The sequence below is a fragment of the Myotis yumanensis genome, unplaced genomic scaffold (assembly GCF_028538775.1).
Source record: "Myotis yumanensis isolate MYYU_CA2020_CCGP unplaced genomic scaffold, mMyoYum1.0.hap1 SCAF_1, whole genome shotgun sequence".
Classification (NCBI taxonomy): Eukaryota; Metazoa; Chordata; class Mammalia; order Chiroptera; family Vespertilionidae; genus Myotis; species Myotis yumanensis.
The window spans coordinates 96,668,883-96,693,302 of NW_027223752.1; the positions used below are offsets into that span (position 1 = coordinate 96,668,883).

The 24,420-nt window shown below is 37.8% G+C and overlaps 1 protein-coding gene, 1 long non-coding RNA gene and 2 pseudogenes across 8 annotated transcripts in view; 2 read left to right on the top strand and 2 right to left on the bottom strand.

The window, feature by feature from the left end:
• The window catches only part of LOC139019104 (uncharacterized), a 51,108-nt gene extending 47,826 nt beyond the window's left edge, over nt 1–3,282 (bottom strand). Inside the window, exons 1-2 of one of the 2 annotated variants that reach the window (XR_011473014.1) lie at nt 3,225–3,282; nt 2,958–3,017 (exon numbers count right to left, since the gene is read on the bottom strand). This is a non-coding gene — a long non-coding RNA (uncharacterized lncRNA). Of the gene's footprint in view, nt 1–2,957; nt 3,018–3,182 lie in introns of both variants that reach the window. The other variant, XR_011473008.1, reaches the window with a different exon arrangement.
• The window catches only part of MIPOL1 (mirror-image polydactyly 1), a 334,097-nt gene that overhangs the window by 158,847 nt on the left and 150,830 nt on the right, over nt 1–24,420 (top strand). The window lies entirely within an intron of this gene.
• Nucleotides 8,467–9,501, bottom strand: LOC138993131 (SET domain-containing protein 9 pseudogene; annotated as a pseudogene).
• On the top strand, nt 10,162–11,750 carry LOC139004327 (importin subunit alpha-1 pseudogene; annotated as a pseudogene).

Here is a 24,420-nt window from a genome sequence, read left to right on the forward strand (position 1 = left end):
TGAATTGCATTGTATTAATATGGTGAAAAATCCAGATCATTATTTAAAATACTATGAAACTTAATTTGATGGATTTTAAAAATGTACATGTTATCTCTAAACTAAAAATATATGTATTTTAGGAAACAAACTTTAGATTATAAAATTCAATTTATTTAGTTTGACTACTAAGTAAAAATATTTCTGATTTGAGGCATGACAATGTAAAACAGTTAAGTCCTTCAATCGAGATTACATAAAATTCCCAATAAAAGTAACTACGTTTAACAATGTAGTTTTCTGTACCGAGCAATATTCTAGTAGCATTTTTGACATGAGTGTTGTTGTTTTTTCAGACATACAGTTTTTAGTAATGCATCTACAGAACTTCAGCATGTACATTTATTTATTTATTTTAAAGCTAACATTCACAAATTTACATAGTTATACTATGCCCTCAACACCAAAATGACTTTATTGTGTTGTTCAGTGTTGGTTAGTTTTTCTGTTATGCTGATGCATTAAAACATATTAAATTTTATCATTAATTCCGCGCCTGGTCTCTCATCAAATCCCCTTAATTACAAATTGACTCCAAGGATTAGACAGCATGGATTTTAATTTTAACTGAAACAAAAATAGGCATCTTGAAAAGTCATTCTTGCCTGGTGACTCATAGGCACATTTTAAAACATGCTATAATTTGTTGCTTAATATTTAAAGTTCAGTACAAAAAAGCATATCACCAATATTTTTATTCTTGTATATTTATATTAAATACGTATTTTAGAATATATTTCAAAGTCTTGAAAAATCTTTGAGCATTTTCAAAAATAAATAGCAGCCTCAGGAGTTTTACTAACTTGTAACCCTTTCTTTAGAAAATATTAACTTAAAATCTTGCACAACCATAATTATATCTGAATGATACTTATATTATTTTGTATTTCTATGTAATAATTTCACAAAATTATACTGTGTAGTTTTATATATTCTATAGAAGCATTTCCAATCCAGTATCTTGTTTCCAGTATTATTTGTAGTTTAGGACCATTTAATTAAATCTTCATTTCCTTTTCATCCTTGGTATTTGAAGTCCAAATCATTTTCATGCACTTTACTCTGAAACTATATAGTAATTCTGTCCTTCTTTCTAAAAGTTCCAATTTTTAAAATTGAATAATATTACATAAATTATTTTTTAAATACTAGAATGACTGTTTTTACTAGAATAAGAGGATAATGAAATTAAGTCATGATCACAGTGATCAAAATGTACATTTGTCCACTATACTTTTGCTCCATTATATGATGATCAGCTTTTAACTCTGGAGTGCATCTTCAAAAATTCACTTTTTATTCTAAATAGTTGTTTCAGTCTAACTTTTGCAAGTTACTTATATTGTTTGTTTGTTTGTTTGTTTAAATCTAGATCCATATGTTTTTTAGGTAATAATTTTTAGAAAGACCAAGAAAGAATTACTAATAAGCCCCCAAAATTCTAAGACAAACCATTTATTGTTTAATAAATTATGTTCTTAATTACCTTCACTTTTTGAAAGGTTGTAAAATATATGTAATAGTATTCTTTCCAGTTAAGTAAATATTGTATAATCTTCCATTTTTGCAAATTAAATCTTTAAATGGCATTCTCTAGTGGGCTTTTGTTGCTGTGGTTGTTAAACTGGATTTTTATATGCTGAAAGAAACTTAGCGTCCAAACAAACTCAGCTCATCATGTTAGAGGAAAAACTAAATTGCCTAGAAACGGATTGTTTACGTAATATTAGATGGTAATATAAACCAACAAAAGCAAGGAAATTAACATCAAAGGCTGACACACTGCCCTTTCCTTGCTCCTTTGTGCCTGTAGGTATCATGGATGTGTTGTAATATCAAAGTACAGTGGGCTCAGTTAAGAACTGTCAAACTTAACTCTAAATTTCTTTACTTTGTTGGCTTATGTCACAACTTAACATTATTATTTTATCTTTTAATGCCATATAATGTCCTTCACATGTGAGTTGAAGCAATTCATGGATGGATCTGAACAAGATGGAAAATTTTATTTGCTTTTCTCTCATTTACAGTTGATTGCCTCTGATTAGCTAAATATCATGCAGCTCCGATATTAGTTTTTTACAGTTTGAAAAAAGGTAATACTAGAGCAAATTATAAAATATCTGAAGAAGTTTTTGAAGAACTGTAGATATTAATATAAAAATGTTATTTACTCATAATTTTTTACACCTGATGATTAATTAGTTTTTTCATTTTGAAAGGCAAATATCTCTCTTTATAAAAAAAAAACTTAGAGCAATGAGAAACTACTGATTTTTTATTATGAATAATCAAATACACACATATGATTTCACAGAGCAGTTCTTACAGGAATTGTACAAAAGAATATTGTGGGGTTCTGAGGGTGGGATTAGACCCCCCAAAATAACCTCCAAGATTAATTTGGCAACTGATAGATATGTGGCCATTCTCTAAACAGCACCTGTTTCTTGATGATTATGGTAAAATATAAAAAATTCATTCACTTTGGTTTTTATATTCACTAGTTAGTTAATGAATCAGTTGTTAATGAATGTTATCCATGCCTTGGTGGGGGTGCTGTTTTATACAATTATAAGAACTAAATGATTTCAATATTACAAAGTTGATTCCATTTATGAATATGAGTTCCATGTCTAGAGCAGTCTGGAAATTATTTTGCTTCCCCCTGTCCCCCCGTAAACAATTTCTACCTGTATTTAAGTATCCATGAAGAGAATTGCATCTTTTTAAGTTTTGAATTTTTCTAAGTCTAAATCTTTCCTTGAATGGTAACCAAAGTTTTTGACTACTTTTTAAAAAACATCTTGTTTATTTCTAACGTGTATGTCAAAGCTTAGCGGGTGGTGGGCGTCAGTGGGGGATGAGAGGGGACATCTGTAAAACTTGCAATAAAGGTAAATTTTAAAAATACTTACAGGAACAGGTCAGATACTTCCTGTAGAAACGCCATGACAGAATAAACAGTCTACCTGTGGCTGAACAAAAGATTTTGCTCTTAGAAATTAAAGAAAAGGCTAAATAATACAGTGGAATGGGGGGATATAAATTTGGAGCTGGTGGTAATTCTTTCAGAAATTCAACTTTTTATTTTATGTAATTAATATTTAATTGGCCTCATTTAAAAGCGAAAAAAAAATTACCTATTTGCTGGAGATTTGCAAAACAATACTTTAAGCTCTTACTTATTTTGAGGTGTTGAAAGGTGAAACATTTGACATTTTCTTTTCTGGGCATTTGCTTTAACACACAGAGAGCAGGAAAGAGGCGTTGCCACTTGGAGGCGAGGGTGTTTGTGGTTGTCCCTGACTGCAGCTCCAGGTTTAAAACACCTGTGTTTACTTTCCAGCTTTTCAGACTCTGCCTGAAAGCGGCCTGAGAATGGCACAAGCCTTCATGATGGCTGGGTTTTTATAATACAGAAAAAGAGCCAAACTTTACACCTCAGTTTTCTGTTGCAAGCATATTTTACTTCTCTTATACATTTTATCTCTTCATAGACTTATATGTGTGAATAAGATTATGCACGATTTTTATAATCTGTGATTATAATATAACAGCCATTTATTTAGAAATGTGTGTTTTGCTTTTTGTTCACTAACTAGAAAAAAAACGGTGAAAATGTTTTATCGTACAGATGTATTTTAATTCATAATTTAAAGAAGTTTGTAAAAAAAATGAAAGGGAAAATTTAAATACCTTTTTGGAGAGAAATGAACCTGGCCTGTCATTTATTATATTATTTTGTTAATTTATTATCCTCTAGTAGGAATTTCTAAATCCTTTTCATATTTATATTTTTTGTTTTATAGGAATTTTAAAGCATTTTTATCAATCTACAAATGTAATTTTCCCTTTAGGCTAATATATGTAAGTTCGGATACAGGTTGATGTTTCAATTTACCTATCCTTGCTTAGTAGTCACTGTTTCCAATTTATAGCCATGTACTTTTGAAATAATTATTTTCTACATTTCTTATATTTTTATAATATTCAAATGAAACCTACATATTAATTAAACTTCATTATTGTTAAAATTGAGCCATTCCTAGCTATGACACTTGCGTTTAATAAAGTTTAGGTTTTTTATTTGTTTTATTTTTTGTTTTCAGACCTCTTAATTTTTTATTAGAGACAGAAGCCAGTTATCTTATATTCTGTGATGTGTTTCTTTTATATTCAAATTCTTGATTATATAGTAAGTCATTTCCATGAGATTACAGTTAATTTCAAGCCTAGTTGATGTGTAAAAGGAATAATTCTCTTTTGATAAGAGATTGGTGTTCCTTATTTCTCCATGTAACCGGTTTTTAACACTTTGTGTTTTGAAACCCTTTTGAGAAACCAGTGTAAATTTTTAAATTTCTTCCTAGAAGAACACACATACACAGAAATTTGCATATAGTTTCAAGGAGTTTATTCCCCTCCCAAGTTCATCCATGTGCCCCAGATTAAGAAACCCTATTCTAGGTGTTAGTTTCTTTAGATGTTAATTGTTCAGATAGTTGTTAATCTAATATATCACAGAATCACTGATTCAAATAAAGTGGTAAGCGCTTAGTTAGTACTAATTACCATTTTAGGTATTGAACAAAAAGCAATAATTGATTTTACCATCTTTAAATATGAAAACTATTTTAACAGTATACTTCATAGTCTATGATGGCTACACATATGTCATTGTCCTGAACAATGACACCTCAATAGACTTGAAATGCAAGCTATAATTATCTTATTTGTCTAGACTGAAGCAATTTACAATATACCTACTCTATTATTTTTGAAAATAAATTCAACTAATATTATGACATAAAAGCTGCAAGAAATGATATTCCACTTCAAAAACTAAATAATTTTGATGTTGACATACATCTAAGTGGATAACGCTCAGCTGCAGATAGTACCCTAAAACAGTGGTCGGCAAACTCATTAGTCAACAGAGCCAAATATCAACAGTACGATTGACATTTCTTTTGAGAGCCAAATTTGTTAAACTTAAACTATATAGGTAGGTACATTGTTATTAACTTAATTAGGGTACTCCTAAGGCTTAGGAAGAGCCACACTCAAGGGGCCAAAGAGCCGCATGTGGCTCGCGAGCCGCAGTTTGCTGACCACGACCCTAAAGGATATTATATATCCTGGTATATAATAATAATGTGTATCACCTGGAAGATAATGAAAACCTGAAAAAAATATATCAGGTTGAAAGTTGATGTAGTGCATAATTGCCAAAATATTCTTACGGTCCATTTGTTAAAACATGTCATGACTTATGCCAGTAATTGCTTTTGTTGTGATAGATGTGTGGACTTTGTGTCTTTCTGGATGTTTTATTTCTCTCCAGCTACACTGTAAGCTCCTAGAGGGCAGGGCTGTGGCTCACTGCTCAGTGAATCTCCAACACCCATAAAATGTGGCCATAAGATGTTTGCTGGTGATGGTGTTGCTGCTTGCAGAGGGCTGATATTGTGAGCTGAAGCAGCAACAAATTTTTGCTTTGGGGACTATTAAGTTCTTTAAAAAAGATTGCAGCCTTCTCAGGCTTGGGTGTTATTTGTCCTATTTGTATATGTGTGTGTGTTTTAATAAAATTGTTTTTAAAATTTTTAAAAAAGTAAAAAGTGTTTTTAACATAGGAAATGCAGTAGAATGATTTTAAGTGGCATAAGTTATATGACAACTAAAATAGTTTAATAAGGATTTGTAATATTACTGTATTGTGTATAGTTTAACATAAATCCGAAAAACTGTTTTGATCAGATGATACCACTGAGAAAAAGAATAATTTTATTTAAAGTCTTCCATTTTCATCCCTCTTTGGACTACTGATGAGGAAGTAAGAGGGGAAAAAACACTCTCTTAGGTCTGTGAGCCCATTTGTTTTGAGAAACTCAAATTGCTTATCTTAAATCATGAAATGTGATACAGGATTTCTACTGGGTGTGTCAGTTTCATCCTAATAGTAATTCTCATTAGTGAGGAGTATATATCTCTTGACCTCAGCTTCTGCATAATTCATGTATAGTCACTTTACAGTGTTATATAAAATTTATAATTCCTTTATAAAAAGTCAATGTATGTGTCTCAATCACACTTTCATCTTCTCTAATATATCTGTACACACATATGGCAGATTTTCTGAATCTTGAACTGTTAGGTGTTTAAATTTCCTATTGCTCAGCATTTAGAGCATCTCCCACATACCAGAGTGTCTCGAGTTCCATTCCCAGTCAATTGATCAGCTTGGATCCATTCATTGATCAGCTGCCTCCTGCACGACCCCTACTGGGGATGGAGTCCGCAACCCAGGCATGTGCCCTTGACCGGAACTGAACCTGGGACCCTTCAGTCCGCAGGTCGACGCTCTACCCAGTGAGCCAAACCGGCTAGGGCAACAATGTAATAGCCCGTAGAAACATTGTTGTACTGTTTTCTTAGAAAAGATTAAAAATAAAACTTGAATTAATCAGAATTATTGGAAAATCATGTTTAAAAGAAAGCTGTCATTAATCATCTGTAAGCCTTTTTGTTCAGCCATTATTGACTATCTTTCCAAAATGTATTTGTATTTTTGATTACCATAGTAGGTTTTGTGAACCTAATGTAATTGTCTAAGATAGGGTTTGCTGTTTCAAGGGTCAGAAAACCATATTCAAAATTGCCAAAGCATATATAAAACATATTCACACATATAAAAGGTCAAGGATAGGGCTTACTCCCAGAGATTACTTTTTGTTCATTTGTTAACTTTTATTTCAGTTAACTTTATTGAGGTATAATTTAGATACAATAATGTACCCATCGTAGGTATACAGTTGAATTCATTTTGACAGATGTGTCCACCATAATAAAGACAGCATTTCAATCACGCCACCAAAAGATTGTTCTGCTTTCCAACTGTTCATCCCTCTACCAGGTAACCCCTGATCTGCTTTTTGTTAGTATAAGTTTATACTGAATGTTAATGGAATCATATAGTATATAGTCTTTTGTGTCTGGCTTTTTTCAGCACTCTGATTTTGAGGTAAATCTGTTTTGTGTGTGGTAGTAGTTCATTTCTTTTTAACTTAAATAGAATCTTGCTTAGAAATCAAAAGGTTTTGGTTCTATTTTAGGATTTTATTTGTTTTCCTCTGTGCATTTGCTTAATTTTTGGATTATATGGAGGTAGAGGCTTTCTAGTTAAAGTCTTGAAGAAAAAACAAATTATCAAAAGCAGAAATAATGGATTGAGTCTTGTTAAATTGGATTAAATTACTAGGGGTTATGTGCTTATTTATTTATCTCTGAAACAATTGCTGTGGCCAAATGTAGTTACTCTAAATTGAATAAAGACTTAAATGTGAGACTCAAAACCATAAAACTCCTAGAAGAAAACAGAGATAGTAAAAAATCTTAGACATTTCTTGTAGCAATCTTTTTTTCTAATGTATCTCCTAGTATAAGGGAAACAAAATAAAAATATTTTAAAATGGGACCATGTCAAACTAAAAAGCTTTTGCACAGCAAAGAAAACCATCAACAAAATGAAGACAGCCCCCTCAAGGGGAGAACATATTCGTCAATGATGCATCTGATCGGGGTTAATATCCAAATTATATAAAGAACTGATACAACTCAACACCAAAACAAACAAACAATCCAATTTAAAAATGGACAAAGGACCTGAATAGTCACTTCACCAAAGAGGAAATATCTGAAGAAACCTGGAACACTAATTCAAAAAATTATATGCACCTCTATGTTCATTGCAGCGTTATATACAACAGCCAAGATTTGGGAAACAACCCAAGTGCCCATCAGTAGATGAGTGGATAAAAAAGCTGTGGTACATTTACACAATGGAATACTACTTGGCCACAAAAAAGAAGTAAAATCTCCCCTTTGGGGACAGCACGGATGGACCTTGAGAGTATTATGCTAAGTGGGAAAAAAAGCCAGTCAGAGAAAGATAAATGCCATGTGATTGTGCTTGAATCTAATGAACAAAATAGAAACGGACTCATAAATGGAGAACAGGGAAGAGTGGAGTTGGGGAGCTGGCTCTAAAAGGTGAAGGGATTAAGCAAAAAAAAGGAAAACTCATAGACACAGACAATAGGATACTGATTATCAGAGGAAAAGGAGTGGTGGTGGCAAAGAGAAGAGGGCAAAAAGGGCTTACATGGTAGTGGAAGGAGACTTAATTTTGCGTGGTGAACACAATACGATATACAGATGATGTATGACAGAATTGTATACTTGAAATCTATATAATTTATTAAACAATGTCACCCCAATAAATTCAATTTAAAAAAAAAGAAATGTAGTGATTGCCTTAGGACAATCTAGATTTGTCCCTAAATTTAAAGTGTGAGTGGGGAGGGATGGTGTTATGGTTAATTTTTTTTTTTTTAATAGAAAACCCGATCTTTAGTCAAAGAGTCAGCTGACAATTGTGTCGTAGTTTGAGAAAAGCTCTTCTCCTGGTCTGATGTCCCTGAGAGCAACGGGAACGACACATGGGAGCGGCCTTTGCTGCGCTCAGCTGTCGGTGGTGTTGGGAAGGCCCTGCTTCAGTTCCTCAGGGAAACCCGCGGGCACATCCGACTCCTGATGGCGGCCGTTCGCTGGTCTGTCTGTGCACGACTTTCCATATTCCCTTGTCATTTCCATCCATGAGCACGCCATCCAAGCATCTAAAAATAAGTGGGTTTCCAATCGACTGGAAAAAGATTGGCTCATATTTCTGATGTACTGTACCTGGGGTTGTGACTGATGCTCAGCGCGACCCAAGGGACGAAGCGGTACTGGTAGCTGTGCCACCAGCCAGGCAGGCCCTGCAACCAGGCGGCCCGGCACCAGGCGGCCCGGCACCAGGCGGCCCCGCAGCACCCGGACCCCGGCGCGCCCGGCGCGGGCAGAGCAGCAGCACGAGTCCCGACCTCAGCTCGGCGCTGGGTCAGGCCGGCGCGCCCCAGGCTCCAGGACTCGGTCCGGGCAGCTCTGGAGGGTCGGGCTCCTGCTGGTGGTCATGTTGATGCGGGGGCGGGGGGGGCCGTCCCCGCCGCCACCATCCGGACCAGAAGCTGCTGGTCTCATTCCGGAGCTGGACACACCGGTGTCAGCACCGGTGTCCGGCAGGTCGGCCTCGAGATTTCACTCTTTTTATGACCAGGTAATATTCCATTATATATTTGTGCCACCGATTTTTTATCCACTCATGTATTGCTGGGCAGTTGGGTTGCTTCCATATCTTGCCTATTGTAAATAATGCTGCAATGAACATAGGGGTGCATATATTATATCAAATTAGTATTTTGAGTTTCTTTGACTGGAACATAGGCAGTTGCATTTTTTATTTTTTAGGGAAGCTCCACACTGTTTCCCATGGTGGCTGTGCCGGACTGCATTCTCATCAACAGTGCATAACAGTTTCCTTTTCTCCACATCCTCACCAACAATTGTTTCTGGATTCATTATTGATAGTCATTCTTGCCGGGAACTGGTCCAGCCTTGCTGCTCGACACAGTGGATGCAGGGAAAAAACATCTGCACAGCCGTATATTCCAAGAGACCTGGCGTATATGGCATACTGTTCTTAATATGTTTGCTCCCCTTCTTAGCGCTATGTGTTTTAACCAAGTTCACCTCTTCAAAAAAGGTTGTTTCCCCAGGTAGGAATTTTTTCCCTGAAGTTAGGGAGGGAATAAAACCCCTTAACTAAGTGCCAGGTGGGTAGTTAATCACTTTACGAACAATCACACTTAAGCTACATAATCTTTACTCCCTGGAATGGAGATAAGAAACACCCTAACCTTTGGAATAGAAATTGATAGGATTAAAATCAACTGGTATAAATGCAGATGTAGCCAGACAATAAAACACAGAACCTGGCTGGAGATCCTGGCTAGGCTGCTGATCAACTGAACGCTGTCTCTGTGTCCTTCATTCTTCGCTTATTCCGCCCACACCTTTGGGAACCCCTGGACCTGCTGGGGTTGGACCCCAACACACCGTCTGAGAACTGAGCCACTGTAGACGTTCTCGGAGCAACTGAACCGCAGCCCGTCCTCCACTCACGGGTCTCCTGTGAAAGCCTGAGCGGCCGTGTGTAGCTTCTCCCTTTGTCTCATAACCATGTCCACCGACGAGAATGCTAATTGGCCAGCTGCCCGCCTTAACAGATTCAAGAACAAGAGGAAAGACAGTATAGATATGAGGCGGCGCCGAATAGAAGTTAATGTGGAGCTGAGGAAAGCTAAGAAGGATGACCAGATGCTGAAAAGGAGAAATCTGAGCTCCTTTCCCGATGATGCTACGTCTCCAATGCAGGAAAATCGCAAGAACCAGGGCACTGTAAATTGGTCTGTTGAGGACATTGTCAAAGGCATAAATAGCAACAATTTGGGAAGCCAGCTCCAAGCTACTCAGGCTGCAAGGGAGCTGCTTTCTAGGGAAAAACAGCCTCCCATAGACAACATAATCCAGGCCGGTTTGATCCCAAAATTTGTGCACTTCTGGGCAGAACTGATTGTAGTACCATCCAGTATGAATCTGCTTGGGCCCTCACTAACATTGCTTCCGGCACTTCGGAACAGACCAAGGCTGTAGTAGATGGAGGTGCGATTCCAGCATTCATTTCTCTGTTGGCATCTCCCCACGGTCACATCCGTGAACAAGCCGTATGGGCTCTAGGAAATATTGCAGGTGATGGTTCAGTTTTCCGAGACTTGGTTATCAAGTATGGTGCTGTTGGCCCACTGTTGGCTCTTCTTGCAGTTCCTGATATGTCATCTTTAGCATGTGGTTACTTACGTAATCTGACCTGGACACTTTCAAACCTTTGTTGCAACAAGAATCCTGTACCCCCATTAGATGCTGTTGAGCAGATTCTTCCTACTTTAGTTCGTCTCCTGCATCATGATGATCCAGAAGTATTAGCAGAAAGCTGCTGGGCCATTTCCTACCTTACTCATGGTCCAAATGAACGGATTGAAATGGTTGTGAAATCAGGAGTTGTACCCCAACTTGTGAAGCTCCTAGGAGCTACTGAATTGCCAACTGTGACTCCTGTGCTAAGAGCCATAAGAAATATTGTCGCTGGGAGAGATGAACAGACGCAGGTTGTAATAGATGCAGGAGCACTTGCCATCTTTCCCAGCCTACTAATGAACTCCAAAGCTAATATTCAGGAGGAAGCTACATGGATAATGTCAAACATCACAGCTGGCCGCCAGGACCAGATACAGCAAGTTGTGAATCATGGATTAGTCCCATTCCTCATTGTTGTTCTTGCTAAGACAGACTTTAAGACACAAAAGGAAGCTGTATGGGCTGTGGCCAACTATACAAGTGGTGGAACAGTTGAACAAATTGTATACCTCGTTCATTGTGGCGTAATAGAACCACTGATGAACCTCTTAACCGCGAAAGATACCAAAATTATTCTGATTATTCTGGAAGCCATTTCAAATATATTTCAGGCTGCTGAGAAACTAGGTGAAACTGAAAAACTAAGTATAATGATTGAAGAATGTGGAGGTTTGGACAAAATTGAAACTCTACAAAACCATGAAAATGAGTCTGTGTATAAAACATCACTAAACTTGATTGAGAAATATTTTTCTGTAGAGGAAGAGGAAGATCAAAATGTTGTGCCAGAAACTACCTCTGAAGGTTATACATTCCAAGTTCAGGATGGCACTCCTGGAACCTTTAACTTTTAGATTATACAACTGAGGCATAAAGTTGTTTGTTGTGTACTATGTTTGGTATAAGTACATATTGCTGTTTCTCTACTAAGAACTCTTTTTAAGCCCTGACTGGTTTGGCTCAGTGGATGGAGCATCAGCCTGTGGACTGAGGGGTCCCAGGTTCGATTTCAGTCAGGGGCATGTGCCTTGGTTGCAGGCACATCCCCAGTGGGGGATCTGCAGGAGGCAGCTGATCAGTGTTTCTCTCTCATCGATGTTTCTGGCTCTCTATCCCTCTCCCTTCCTCTCTGTAAAAAATCAAAATATATTTTTTTAAAAAGTAAGTGCAGCTAGTTGTGAGATTGTGGGTGAATTTTTGGAACTTGCTTTCCTGTAAAATGCCAATTCTAATCATATTTACCTCACAATGTAAATAATGGGACCAAGTATTCCCTTAATAGATGGGAGATGTTGATGAATGACTTTAATGTTGGTTTCAAATCCAGTCTCCACTCCCCTCTATCCACCATTGGTCTTTTTAATTCTGAAATAAGTGTTTTCTTCCTTACTGTTCCTTCCTTCCTTCCTTCCTTCCTTCCTTCCTTCCTTCCTTTCTTTCTTTTTTTCTTTCTTTCTTTCTTTCTTTCTTTCCTTCCTCCCTCCCTCCCTTCCTCCCTCCCTCCCTCCCTCCCTCCCTCCCTCCCTCCCTCCCTTCCTTCCTTCCTTCCCTTCCTTCCTTCCTTTCCTTCCTTCCTTCCTTCCTTCCTTCCTTCCTTCCTTCCTTCCTTCCTTCCCAGTAGTGCTATTCCTGGCATAAAGCCTGAGGTCGGGGAAGCACTGGAGATTATTAAATTGTCAGCATCAGCATGTAGTGTTTTTTTTGAGAGCTCTATCACTTACAATTTCCACCCAATCAGATAGTTGAGGCCATTTCTTTGGGAGAATGAGGACTCTTCATCCGTCATCTCTTACTAACCCTGGAAAAAGTCCCTTCTGGTGACTGAGCAGCCCGGCTGATCTCACACCTCTGGAGACCCATCAATGGGGCACTGAGTGTGGGCACTGCTGGGCTTGGCCTCCAGGGGAAAGGTTCCCTGAAGGCCGTCACCCACACAAGCTGGGTTCACACCCAGTGATTGACTGAGCATTGGGGCCACTGACATCTTTTATGTCCCATACTCTGTCTAGGCCAACGGACCCGACAAGGGAAGTGATGGCTGGGAAGCCTCCCCTGGGACACCTCCACAGAACTCTCCCATCAGTGATGGTGTCCCTTTGCCCTGGAAAACAAAACCTAGGCCCCTTGACTTTGGGTGACCGACATTTCGGCACCATCTTTGAAGCCAGGATCTGAATTCACAACACGAGCGTGAAAGACTGTTTCAGGCTCTGCCCTCTTTCCCATGTGGTCCAGAGTAAGTCACTAATGGCCCCCGGGCCAGCATTGCTGTGGGTTTGACGTGCTTGGACTAAAATGTCCCACGGGAGTTGGAATCCCAGAGGTGACCCCTAGCCCGATATGAGCGCTGTAAGCCAGCACTGAACTGCAGCCCAGGGAGGCAGCGATAACGCTATCACCCCCTGCTGGTGGCACTCCTCTGAGGGACTTTCTAACCTGGGCACGTTGCGAATAACAGTGGACTTTGTTGACAAAGTTGGCTACATCAGTCCAGAAACTCCATCCTCCTTGGTGATATAAGTGGCTATATTGTAAACCACTATTAAAAATTTATATCTGTTTATGGACAGGTGTAGTCTGGAAAACTCTTTGAAGAACAAACACAAATCATTCAGTCATCCAACAGTATTTATTGCACCCTCTCTGTGCCAGGCAGAGGGCCAGGGGCTAGGCTTACAATGATGAATAAGACAGGATGGTCCCTCTTGGAGCTTACATTATTGTGGGGGACACACACTAGAAACACGTGAGCAAAAAGTTGTTATTTGTGATTAGAGTTATAAAGGCAACACATGAGGAGCTCAGTTAGCTAAGAGGGTGGTGATGGTGGATTTCAGGGTGTTGCTCCAGTTTCAGTGCTCGTGGCTTTGGGATTTTACTGAAAAGATGGAGAAATGCAGAGTAATGTCAGGGGATAGGAGTAATTTGAAGCAGGATGCCTCTTTAACACACTGGAGCTTCTCTTGAAGAAAGTAAGCAGCAGGAAGCAGTGTTGATCCCTCCAATGCTCTGGTAAGTACCCTTTCACAACCTCTACTGCGACACCAAAGGGGTGGTTTCACCAGAACCCTGAGTTAAAAATGGACCTCTTTGGTGCCTCAGATTTTACTGATGGGATTGTAAAGTGGTGCAACCTTTTTGCTAAAGTTTCCCAATATCTATCAGGAGTCTAAGGGCAATCCTTTCTGAGCCCAGCAATCTCCCTCTGAATTATAATCCCCCCAAATACTCAGAATTGAGGACAAAAGATTGCTGATAAAAATGTTCACATCAGGATTGTTTGAATGATATAAAATTGGAAACAATGGGGACTTTGTAAATAATTATGGTATATCTGCATGATGAATTATGATACATTTAAAAATATACATATATTGCCCTGACTGGTTTGGCTCAGTGGATAGAGCGTCGGCCTGCGGACTGAAGGGTCCCAGGTTTGATTCCGGCCAGGGGCATGTACCTTGGTTGCGGGCACATCCCCAGTAGGAGGTGTGCAGGAGGCAGCTGATTGATGTTTCTCTCTCATCGATGTTTCTTTTTTTTTTAATTTTTTTATTGCTTAAAGTATTACAAAGGGTATTACTTTTGTGTCCTTTTTTTCCCCCCGCCCTTGACAATCCCCTGGCCTCCCTCATCGATGTTTCTAACTCTCTGTCCCTCTCTCTTCTTCTCTGTGAAAAAATCAATAAAACATATTTAAAAAATAAAAATATACATATGTTTTTATTGATTTCGTAGAGGAAGGGAGAGGGAGCAAGAGATAGAAACCTCAATGATGAGAGAAAATCATTGATTGGCTGCCTCCTGCATGCCCCCAACATCTGCACAGCATTTGTTTCAAGGGACCTGGTGTATATGGCATACTGTTCTTAATATGTTTGCTCCCCTTCTTGGGGCTATGTGTTTTACCCAAGGTCATCTCTCCGAGAAAGGTTGTTTCCCCAGGTAGGGATTTTTCCCTGAAGTTAGGGAGGGAATAAAACCCCTTAACTAAGTGCCAGGCGGGTAGTTAATCACTTTAACTATAAACAACCACGCTTAAGCTACATAATCTTTACTCCCTGGAATGGAGATAAGAAACACCCTAACCTTTGGAATAGAAATTGATAGGATTAAAATCAACTGGTATAAATACAGATGTAACAAGACAATAAACACAGAACCTGGCTGGAGATCCTGGCTGGAGAACCTGGCTAGGCTGCTAATCAACTGAACGCTGTCTCCGTGTGATTCCTTCTTCGCCGACTCCATCCACACCTTTGGGAACCCCTGGACCTGCTGGGGTTGGACCCCAACGCATTCTGACTAGGAGCTGCATTTGTGCCAAAGCCACTCCAACGGGCATTTCTGCTGAAAATGAGACAAAAGCCAGGTTTGACCAGAACAGAGGTTCTGAGCAGCACAAAGCAAAAATCAAGTCGGAGAAGACCTTCGGTTCTGGGGACTGAGGAACAGAAGGGTCAGCAGGGAGTGGTCCCATGGATGACTCAAACAGAGGCAGGCCGTGCCCAAACACAGCCTAAGTGCCACAGCTCCCAGGAGGCAGGTACGGGGGGCCTGCCAGCCCCCACCCCTTCACCCATCCTGAATCCATCCTCTCCTCCCATCCCCGTGGTTACCGAAGATGCAAGGAATAGAGACATTCTGCATTCCTGTGTCCTGCTTTAGCAATAGAGTGGAATAAATCACAAGAGAAGCAAAACAACAACAATAAAACAAAACAAAAAACCCCAAAACACTTCATTCATTGCCCGTGGGGAGAACTGGGTGTTCAAAATAAAAGGGGAAGGGAGATTTTCACTGCACATCCTTTTGTGCCCATTGAAATCTTTTAAAAAAATAAGAAACCTTAAAGGAAGCAGCAGCTGGGAAGGCCCAAGGACAGACTAAGCCTTGCTGGATGGATGGCTGATAAGCAGTGCAGTGTGGTGGCGGCTCATTTACAAAGATGTGAAGGGCAAGGAGACCCAGGGCTTGGAGCCGCCCCCTGGCGCCACTAGCAACAGCGCTCCTACTCCCCACTGCCTCCCTGAGAGACTCCCGGAGGCAGCCTCCCAGGCTGTGTGTGACCTTCCTTCCAGGGCACAGCCAGCCTGATTGTTACGGTTAATTTTATGTGTCAATTTGGCTAAGTCACAGGGCATCCAGATATTTGGCTGGATGTGTCTGTGAGAGCTTCCAGATGAGATTAACATACGAACCTGTGAATCCAGTAAAGCCGATTGCCCTCCTCAATATGGGTGAGCATCATCCAACCCATTTACGGTCTGAATGGAACATATGGCAGAGGAAGAAAGAATTAGTTTCTTCTCTATTCGTATAAACTAGGACATGGTCTTCTCTTACACTTAGACTGGGATTTACTCTATCAACTCCCTTACTTCTTAGACCTTCGGACTCAGGCTTCGATAACAGTGACTCTCTTGGTTCTCAGGCTTTCAGACTCAGTCTGAACTTCACCATCACTTTTCAGGGGTCTCTATAACTTGCGGATGGTGGATCATAGGACTTCTTAGAACTCTATTTGTTGTGTTTCTCTGCAGAATTCTGAATAACACAAATGCTTTTCCAAATGAAATTTTGGAAAAACAGAAGAACTAAGAAAGAATGAATGATGGTAAAACAAACCAAAAATCTATTTCCAATATAATAATACTAGGTGTACCGGTTAATAATGGCGGATTTTGTAATCAAGGAAAACATGATAATTTCAAGAGAATTATCAAAAGTGCTTCAGTCAAAGTAATGTCCACCACTAGCTGCACATTTCCCCTATCTTTCAGTAAATTTGTGGGTACTGTCCCAATATAACTTTTCTTGTTTTGAGGCAAACCATTCAGAGACCCAATTTTCCACTTCTTCGCACATTTTGAAGTGCTGCTCAGAAAGTGCGTGTGCCATCGATCTGAAGGAGCAAGGTCTGGTGAATATGGCGGGTGGGTTAATACTTCCCAGGCAACATCTTTTAACGTGTCTTTAACTGGTTTTGAAGTGTGTGATGGTCCGTTATCATGAAGCAAAATTACTTTGCCGTGTCTTCTGGCACATTCTGGTCGTTTCATGATCAAAGCCTGGTTCAAATTGATTATTTGTTGTCAGTAGCGATCAGTATTAATGGTCACCTGGTTTTAGAAGCTCATAATATACCACACCTTCCTGATCCCACCAAATGCAGAACATTGTCTTCTTTCCGAAGCGATTTGGCCTTGCAGTCGATGTTGGTGGTTGACCTGGATCAACCCATGATTTTGTGCCTTTGGGATTCTCAAAATAAATCCACTTTTCATCGCCACTCACAGTTGGATGTAAAAAAGACTTTCTTTCATGCCATTGAAGCAACATTTTACTGATGACTTTTCGGTTTTTCATTTGTCTTTCGTTCAGTTGATGTGGCACCCATTTTCCTTCCTTTAAAATCTTTCCCATTGCTTGTAAACGATCAGAAATTGTTTGCTGAGCAACGTTTAATCTTTCTGCAACTTGTTTTGAGTTTGACACGCATCTTCACCCAATAATGCTTGTAATTGTTGGTCTTCAAACTTTTTCAGTTGACCTGGATGTTCTTTGTCTTTCACATCAAAATAATCACTTTTAAAGAGTTTAAATCAGCGATCACAAGTATCTTGAGATGGAGCATGTTCACCATAAGCTTCCTGAAATATATGATAATTTTTTCTTCATAATAAAGTAATGAATTAAAACTTCCCGCAAATGCTCTTATTTTGGCATAAAATTCGACATTTTTAAGTGTAAAAATATTTGTGATGTTAACACCTTCAGCAAATTTGACAGTTTTGAAGCTTGCTGTCAATACAATAAAATAGCATACATGTCAAATCGCATATATATATCAACATATGTATAACTCCATCTATTGAAAAAAATCCGCATTATTAACTGGTATGCCTAGTATATGACTAAAAATATGTATTTATGCTGGATATAGTAAAACAGAATTTAGATTCTATTCCTTACCTTTTCAACTCTTAAAGATAATCACAAGTTTAACATATATGTGTGTGTCTGCATGCATTGATATATTTATGTAGCTACACATATATTATGGCTAAGTCATGGTCTGCATTGGATATATCTGTGTGGTTTTTATTTTTTTTTTAAATATATTTTATTGATTTTTTACAGAGAGGAAGGGAGAGAGATAGAGATTTAGAAACATCGATGAGAGAGAGAAACATCGATCAGCCGCCTCCTGCACACCCCCCACTGGGGATGTGCCCGCAACCCAGGTACATGCCCTTGACCGGAATCGAACCCGGGACCCTTGAGTCCGCAGGCCGATGCTCTATCCACTGAGCCAAACCGGTTTCGGCTCTGTGTGGTTTTTAAACTGGATTCATTTACTGTCTCAATCTAGTTCCTTCTTTATTCTTTTTTCATCTATTTATATGGTATATATTCTACATTCTGTTTTCTAAGCCTTGACTTTTTTATTCTTTAGAATCCTTTATTCACACACGCAAAACAGAAAATCTGTCTTTTTAAATAAATTTTGAGAGAGAAACAGTGATATGTTGTTCCACATATTTAGGCATTCATTTATTGATCATTGTATGCAGTAGTTCTCAATCTGTGGGTCGCGACCCCTTTGGTGGTCAAACGACCTTTTCACAGGGGTCGCCTAAGACCATCCGGCATATCAGATATTTACATTGTGATTCATAACAGTAGCAACATTACAGTTATGAAGTAGCAACGAAAATAATTTTATGGTTGGGTCACAGAACAGAGAACCCAGAAATCAACACAAGCCATTACATTCAATTAATATTTGACAAAGGAGGCAAGAGCATACAATGGAGTCAGGACAGTCTCTTCAATAAATGGTGTTAGGAAAATTGGACAGATACATGCAAAAAAATGAAACTAAACCACCAACTTACACTATACACAAGAGCTCAAAATGGATAAAAGGCTTAAATGTAAGTCAGGAAACCATGAAAATCCTAGAAAAAACCGTAAGCAACAAAAACTCAGACATCTCTCCTAGCAATATGTTTACAGATACATCACCTTAGGCAAAGGAAATGAAGGAGAAAATAAACAAATGGGACTACATCAAAATAAAAAGCTTCTGCACAGCAAAAGAAACCATCAACAAAATGAAAAGTGGGCCCCGCTGTATGGGAGAACATATTTGGCAATGATACATCTGATAAAGGGTTAATATCCAAAATATATAAGAAACTCATACAACTTAACAAAAGGAAGACAAACAATCCAATTAAAAAAATGGGCAAGGGACCTAAATAGACACATCTCCAAAGAGGACATACAGAAGGCCAAGAGACATGTGAAAAAATGCTCAAAGTCACTAATTATCCTAGAGATGCAAATCAAAACGACAATGAGGTACCATCTCACACCTGTCAGAATGGCTACATCAACAAATGACAAGTACTGGTGAGGATGTGGAGAAAAGGAAACCCTTGTGCTGGTGGGAATGCAGAATGGTGCAACCGTTATGGTATGCAGTATGGAGTTTCCTTGTTGTTGTTTTTTAACATTTATATTTATTCATTAAAAATGTTTCATAAGCGCTTATATACTTTATCGTGGGAATAAAAAAAAGGAAAATACATGTGCTCTCTTTGGGGAAGGTAAATATATAAAAAATACAGGTAGAATTAAATGAATGCTATAATAGATATCCTACACAAGGGGTTGTGCAGCAGAGAAAAAAAGGATAGTCTTTTGGGAGATGTGAAAGACCTGAGGAGAGGAATTTTATGTGTCTGACAATGAGCAAGGTGGGAAAGGCATGCTGAACAGTGAGACACACATTATAGTGAGAAAATATAAGTGTTTCTCCCAGGTTATGCAATCACACAGTAAAATTCTTTCATTGAAATTGGTGTGAAAATTAGATATGTCAAGTGTCCCCTGTGGAGAGCAGCTCTTAATACTTTAGTACAGTTCCCGGTTATGCCTAGGTATTTTTAAAGTTCAAAAAAGTCGGTTTTAGGGGAATTATGTGCAGCAATCAGTTGTTCACTACAAATTGCCATTATTTTTTTTGCAGAGGAGAAAGGATATGAATCTCTTGGCTTATTTTTAAACAGCAATGAGTTTAGGAATCATGGCCTCAGAACGGGTTTCTCTTCTGCCTGCCCTGTGTGGTCACATAGGCTACAATGAGAGGACAGCCCTCTAGCTTCAGGAGTAGCCGTAGCCGTGCTACGTGGTTAATGAAATGAGGAGGGCTTGTTAGATGGTGACCACAACCTGTTGGTTTCCACAGAAAAGAGAGAAGCATGATCAGCTGCTTTATCATTTGCATACTTTTCCAAGTCTTACACGTTGCAGAGGGCAAGGAGCGCTGCTCTGGGGTCAAGACAGAAGATACTTGCTCTTACTGCTACTGTGCTGAGAAATGTGGTCTTTTCTTCCAATTGACAAATCACAGAGTAAATTCTATGGTCTAAGATTTTGAAACTTAAAAGCTAAGGGTTTGTTCCTCTACTTACTCATTTTGCTAGCATCTATATATCTGGAGATTCCCTATGAATTATAGAATTTTAAATATTACAAATTCTCATGGTTAAGCTGGTTTTATTGAAAAGGATAATCTTTTTTTTTGTTTATGTGCTTATCTCTCAGTTGAAATTATGTAAATGCTGAAATTCCTATTTTGGGGATCCATAATTACATGAAATGTGGTAAGCGAGTTTCCTAGCAAATATTTTTCATATTGGAAAGCATAGTGCTCAAGTGGCAACCTAAATAATATTGCTTTAGAAAGTTTTTATTCATTGTGTTTTTATTACAAACTTTTTGCTGTAGCGATTTTTTTTTACCTGTTATGTACAGTTCCCATCCCCATGAATTGTCCTGATGCCTAACGGAGGTGTTCAGAACTGATCATCGGTAGGCTTTTCTGTTTAATGCTGGAAGAACAAGCTGCTTATGATGACCCAACAGAGACGTGAAGAAGGCTTGTGAAAAGGGTGTATTCATCCAGCTCTAATCCTGTTTTCAGAAAGGCAGTGTCCCTAAGTGTTCCCTAATTAGCTAAGAGATATGGTTGTAAATTCTTGTAGACACCTCTTTTGTAGGACAGAGATAGATGCCTGGCTCATTTAAATCTTTGTTTTACACTTAAGTGAAATTTTAATATGAACATTTAGCAATAAGAAATAGGAAAAGGGATTATTTTAAACATATAATGATTGCTGTTTTATCAGTGTGCTCCATTATATTTCTTTTTTAACATCATCATAGTTAGAAACTCGAGAATATTATGTGTAAGATAGTGTCTACAAAATAAAAGATGGTTTTATTTTTTGTTTTCCTGCTTGCTTGTTTGTTCTGCTGATCTCTTGGTATACATAAAATAATGTTTACTGCTATGAAATAAATTCTTTGGGGTTTGGTAAAATTGCTTCTACTAGTCACCTAGGAAATGCAAGCTAGGGAACAAGACACTGATATTTAGGCATAGCAAGAGGAAATATATTGCTTCAGTGAACTGAATATAAAACATGATCAGTGAAAACACCTGGAAATCAAAAAGAACAGATTTTAGTTATGCTTCTCCTTTTCAAAGAACTTAAGTGCTTAGCTATTATTGTTAGTACTAGAGTAGTAAGTTGGCAGTGACATTTGAAATATGATAAATAAAAGCATACAGAATGTCTGATTCTACTTTTAGCACTTGTCTGACTCCTTCTCCAGAAATTGCATAATGGAAACTACCATAGAGTTAATGCGACTCTAATATACAACCTTCCTTGTTGTAATAAATGTATTCGCTATTACTGTGTAATCATAAAGCCATAGTTATTGAAACCGCCAAAGTTATTGAAACAGAGGGATAGGAGCTTTTGCCTTTATCACCTGTATTATTAATTGGAGATAATTACTGCAGAGCAGCTGGCTGTTGATTTTAGGGAGCACCAATTGTTCTTCTCACCCAGCTGTTGACTAATAAGGATAGTCAACACATCTGTTTCAACAGCTGGTAATTAACAAAAGCCTAATTGCTGCAACTCTTTTAACATCCAATCTGTGAAAAAGAAGGGATGTGGAAGAATATTATTTACTTTGTGCTTTGCGCTTTCTAAGACTGGTTTCTCTTTTTTCTTTCTCCCTCCACTTTTTTTTCCTTACTTTGAACACCACTGCCTTTGTATGGAGCATTGAATGGCAGGAGAACACAATATGGTAATCCAGAGCTTAACTTTTTCAGATCTTTGTTGGTGTTTCTTATTGCAACATTTCTTTGCTAACTTGCAAGATAAAATGGATCAAAAGCATTTTGAGTAGTTCCATACAACAGTTAAAATCCGCAGCAGTGTGCCCTAGGCTGGGTTGCTGTTGTCTGCAGCATCCAAAAGGAAACAGGGAAATCTCTTTTCTTGTGCTTTTCACATGCCTGGACACAACTTGCAAGTAATTTCCACATTCGTATACAGAACTTTTGTTTAAATTACTATATATATTAACAGAAATGAAGTCAGGTTTAGAAATTCCTCTTCCTTTGGTTAAAACTAAACTGTCATCTCTTAAAACTTTGCTTTTTTAATGCCTATATATCAGCTCAGAGTATTCAAGAAAACTTTTATTTATGAAATTTTGCTTGATCTGCTTTTCTTTAAAATGTGTTTTTGCCTTTTTTAAAAAAATGCCTTTGGTTCATGTAACTTCAATTATTTCTTACTGATTGTTGTAATAAATGAATAGAAAATTTGCTGGCTTAGTCTTGGATATCTGAATAAAACAGTTTCACAAATGAGAGAGCTATAAATTAAATTTATTTGGATTCTTTCAGCATCCTATTTAATTATGAACTATTTTAATAAAATATATTTCATAAAGCATTGGTGGTAAAGCTTTATTTATATTTATGTGTTTATAATTATAAGTTTTTACTAGTTATATATTAATGTTTACATATTTAAAACACATAGTTTTCTGGTTGACATGGCTGACTTGTCAGTGGCCCTTTCCATAGTCTTTTACACCGTCTTTATAGCCTGTACATATAAAAACTTTTTAATGAATGAAAAATCTATTTTTATTAATTAAAAATCACATAACTGATTTTCCTGTTAATACATTCATACAATTTTGCATTAATGTTAAGGTTATTTTGGTAGAAACAATTATTGTACTTATTTAATTTGTGTATCTGAGAAGCCCTTAGCTAAACTGTTAGTCAAGTTCACTTGATTAAACTCGCTTCACTAACTTTTCAGTTGGCAATATTTCTATGCAGGCAGTTCTTTAATTGTCATTAGGTATGTTGAAAGGTATAGAAGAAATTCTACCCAAGTGCTTTGCATGGACTGAATTGCAGATTGCATAATTTTAAATTTTTTTTTCTGGCAAGACAAGTTTAGTTCAGCAGGTGTTCAGGTATGAAGTGTATTATAGATGTCGTGAAAAAACATACACGATCCTGAACAAATAAACAAAATACTGCTGACTAAAGTTCTAACTAAATAGAAGGGCACTGGCATGTAGAGAAATGTTTACAACTCAAGTGTAAAGGAGGGGAATATTGTCATTTTGGGAAATGTTTGCTTCTTGAGTTTAAATAAGAATTTAATTTTCTCTGTGTGCTCATGTTCTTAGGTAGTACCAAAGAAAGCAAGCTTAGTGAGAGGAATGTATTGTGCCATGAGAAAGGAGAATGGACTTTTGGGGGGAACTCATTTTCCCCCTGATGCTTTCTGTGTTTTCTTGCATATAATTTTTTTTTCTTGAGGAAATGACCTCATGATCAAGTGGTGTGGTAGACAGAAACTCAGTAATTTTATAGGTGTTTTCTGAGGACTTTTTGTAAATACTACATTATTAACCTGTTTTCTGGATGTTAAAAAGGCAAATATCACTAAATGATGGGTAGGTTATTAGTGAAGCCAGTGAGGTGATCAGTGATTTTGTACATATCAGTATGAATCACTTTCAGAGGCATAGTCAAGAAGTCTCAGAGGCCAAACATCTAACTATCAACAAACTTAAGGTCATGGTAAGCATTTCCTGAGAACAGGGTTCATTCGATGAAAAGATAAAGCTTCCACAGTCTGAATTAATGCGCAAAGAACTGGTTCAAAACAAATATGTTAAATTACTTATGACTTAAAATGTAAATGATATACAAATATTTTATGACATCATAAAAATAATAAGTACAAAGGGAAGGTTTGAAAGTAAATGACTGTGAATGGGGAAAAAAGCTAGAAATTGGAGTAGATGGTATCATCCCTGGAGTCATTGCAGTGGGATGCATGGCATGTTTAGATTTGGGGAAGCAGTTGGATTATTTGGAAGACTCAGGATTATTTACTGGACTGTTTGTCTAGAGTTCTGAGTTCAGATTCTGGTTCTCTTATTTGTAACCTGAAAAACTGAGAGGATTTAAGTAAATCATTTCCTAACAAGTGGTTCTTCCACCCTGTGATGTTTTTTCCCCCTGATGGGTTCACACTGTTAAAGACGGTTATGGAGAATGTTTCAATTTCTACTTTTCAGCATTTTATCAATTAAAGAATTGCATATCTT